Consider the following 3,717-nt stretch of genomic DNA (forward strand, 5'->3'; position numbering starts at 1 on the left):
CCCACTCACACTCTATGGCCCTTCAGAAATCATACTTGTCTGTGTTGTGTGTCAGGGAAAACGGCTGAGTGGAGGAGGCATGTCCTCAGGTCCTGTCTGGCTCTGCCTCAGGGGTTGGGTCTACGTGACTTTACAGCATTTACACGAGTTTCCAAGCTGAAGCCCCTCTTGGTGAGGGTGCAGACAGCATACCTAAAAAGGGGGCCAGTTGCTAAGAAAGGTAGCTGTCTTTTCTCAGGATGATCTTTATAAAGAAAGCAAAGGGAAAATGTTATTACACAGTTGCAACAGATTATAATAAGAAATACCAAAACAACTGTAAGTATGAAACTATCCCCCTTCCCTTTATCCAGGAAATGCAATCCTCTCTTAATAGTAATGTTTCCTCCTAGTACGCCAGGAGGAAATTGTGGACTAACAATTTAACAAGGATCTGAACCGTGGAGCTTTCTCTTTTTTCGTTGTTAATCCTCACCTGAGGATATTTTTTCCATTGATTTTTAGAGAGAGCAGAAAAAAGAGGGAGGAAGGAGGAGAGAGAGAAACATCGATTGGTTGCCTCCCACATGCACCCAAACCAGGTCAGGGATCAAACCTGCAACCCTTTCTTATTTCCTTGAAAACTCTACTAATCTAGGACAGCAATCTTTCTAATAATATCAGCCTACTCTGTGGAGAACACTTGGATAGTTCAGATTGAAAAATGAAAAGCAATATTGTTTTTGAGGGTCTGCAATAAGCGCCCTTAGAGACATATTAACAAATGTTTTTAGAATGGAAGGAAGATATAATTCCAACTGGGGAAGCAAATGATATTGACAGTAACTATAATAGCAGCAGATATTAAACTCTAAACGTACACCCGGGCTTAATCTTGAGACATTAATGTCCGTTTCAAAGGGGTAGAATGACAGGAGGTGATGGTTCTGGGCCAATGTCGCCATCGATTACACAATAGCCTTTCAGTAATCTGTTTACAAATCTTATTTGTCTCACACTCTTCACCCGTATGATGAGGCTGTGATACTTGTGCATCACGTATTTCGTAGGAAAACTTCAAATGAGAGCCAAAGCAGGGGTGCGCTAAGCATTATTTTCTAATAAGCACCAGTAAGGTGCTGCTGTGCGTTTTGACATTGCCATTATGCCTTGGCCTTGGCTGTGTGTTGAAATGTATTTCATAAGCATTTCTGGAGGTGAGTTTAGGCTTTTTGAAATACTGGCATATTTTTAGTAATTTCAAATTGGAAAGGTTCCTAAAAGCTTTATTAGCCTCTGATATATTCAGACATGTTCCGCATATTAAAAAAAACACGACTTGTATTATGAAAGCCCGGCTAAAAGGAGGGATACAAAATGAAGTTGGCCAGGCTTCTGCCCTCATGGCGCTTCCAACCTAGTAGAGGAGACTGTTGTTTAACCAACATTTTAGCACCATGAGAGACTTGAAAAGAAAAATATTGGCATGGCAAGGAGGGAATAGAACTTCTAAGTGTGACCATTAGAGAAGGAAATTATACCAACAGTAACGACAACACTGATAATAGCTATGATTTTTAGTGTCTTTTTATATTCAAGGCACACTAAAAATGTTATCACATTTACTCTCCTCCAAAACTCTATGAAATAATTGTTACTGGCTAGAAAAGGTAGAAGCAAGATATTGAGTTTGGGTTCATCTAACATAAAAACCCATCTTCTTTCTATTCTGCCACCATGAATCTCAGTAACAGTGCCATTCTAGAAACATGTTATAGTGACGTTTAACCGTTTTTTCATCATTTAGGGAGATAATGTCCCTGACACCAGCCTGACTCGGTGGTACCTCCAGGGCCATTCAAAGACCATTGAGGTGGGAAGATAGGAGCCCTGTGCACCAGCAAGCGTGAGGTCCATGTGGAGAACTACTCTCTAGTCTGCGGGGGCTTCTATGGAGTGGCCACCTGAACGAATAACAGCATCGGAAAAGGGTTTTTTCATTTTCTTTAGAAAGGATTCGGGGATGGGAAATACCCCCAGGCAGCCACTTCCAAGGACAAACCAGCTAACGAACACTTGTACACACACGGGTGGCTTGCAGTTCATCCTTTTCTTACTGGAATATTTTCCTTCTACTGTCTCTTAGGAGACTTTTCTTCGAGAAGAATAGGCAAATCTTTACTATGTTTTGCAGGGCTGTATTCTCTCTCTCTCTCAGAGACATACTTTATTCTATTTGTCAAAACTCCAGAGAGCAGGTATCAGACAGACATTCCACCAGGCATCAAAGGCCCTCCTGGGCTTCGAGGATTTATAAACGCCAGCTCCACATCACCCGCTGGCTTGTTTCTTCCTCTTCTTCCTCTTCCTCCCCATCCTCACCCTCATCCTCATTGTCCCACAGCCCGGAATGACCCACTTGTTGGGGTCCTGGAGGACGAGGTACTGGCCCTCCTCCAGCTTCATGCAGAAGTGGAGGAGCAGTGAGCATGCCCCAGGCGTCCTCTCTGCTCAGGTGGCTCTGGCTGGCACACTCGTGGGGCGGGCACTGCTGGGTGCCCAGGATGACGTGGTGCGAGAAGTCTTTCTCATGGTTCCAGGACAGGTAACCAAGCTTGCGGTCCTCAGATCTGGCCAGCAAAGCCCAGCAGGTCCATCGGGACAACTTGTAGCTGTTGTTCTTCAGCTCGGCGGGTGGCAATGCGGCCCCTGGCTGGGACTGCAGCTTCTGATGCCAGGCAGCGCCATTAGAGCGCCTGGAGTCCCACTCGCTGAGGGTCTTGATGGTGATGGAGGGCCCTCCCCCATGGGCTCCGGTCACGACCCAGCCATGCGCACCGCGGGCAATCAGGTCAACGTCGTCTCCAGGCGATTTAATTCTTATCCGTGTCGGCCTCCACAGCGGGTTTGGGCTGGGGAAGTTGTATCTTTCTTTCCCCATCCCCAGGCGCTGCTGGGAGACGCTGTGGTTGGTGCAGGTTGCAGGCGCGTTGAAGGACTTACCCTCACCTCGAGGGGGCTTGGCCATGCCACTCACCGTCAGGGAGTCAAAGTCAGAGCTTTGACCAGTACTTCTGGTCAAAGAGGAGCTTGGACCCGACTCTCCGGACCACGTTGTCCCAGGAATACACGGAGCAGGTGCAGCTCATCATTGTGGACAGAACAGCGTCGGTCCCCCGGGTTTCGGCCAGGTTTCGGATGGCAGGTCCCCTGCGGTGGCGACGGGGTGGACCCCGCGCTGGAGACTCCGCAGGGGCATCTCGCTCCGTGGTGATGCGCTCAGAGGCCGGTGGGGCACATCCTGAAACCGCCCAGGGACCGCACAGGAACCCCAGCCGGAGCGGTTGTCTTGGATCAGGGGTGTCACTAACTTCGTCATCTTCTGAAACCTGCAAGGGCCTCAGCCAGCCCCGGGCCAGAGAATTCGCCATCAGCGGCGCTCAGAGGAACCGGGAAAGAAGCCTCAGTGACTGTATTTTCTAAGATGAATATTCTGAATAAAGGATGTTTTTCTGATTACTGAGTTTATTATGTGAAAAATGTTACAATGATAGAAAAATTGCATAATCATTTAGTGATGGTTGTAAATCAATTTTTTTTTTTTTGGAAAATAGTAAACATTACATGACGGTGGAAGGGGGTTGGGACTGGGCTGTATTTATTATATGCAAAGTGAACTGAAATCTGACGTGATAATTTTCATCCTTATGTGAAGAACAATATATTGTAAAGAACAAT

At 46.7% G+C, this 3,717-nt stretch overlaps 1 pseudogene; it reads right to left on the minus strand.

Moving 5' to 3' along the window:
* Window positions 1-2,290: 2,290 nt before the first annotated feature.
* Window positions 2,291-3,358, minus strand: LOC118666560 (annotated as a pseudogene).
* Between the last annotated feature and the right edge of the window lie 359 nt (window positions 3,359-3,717).

Source organism: Myotis myotis, unplaced genomic scaffold, assembly GCF_014108235.1.
Source record: "Myotis myotis isolate mMyoMyo1 unplaced genomic scaffold, mMyoMyo1.p scaffold_m19_p_11, whole genome shotgun sequence".
NCBI lineage: Eukaryota > Metazoa > Chordata > Mammalia > Chiroptera > Vespertilionidae > Myotis > Myotis myotis.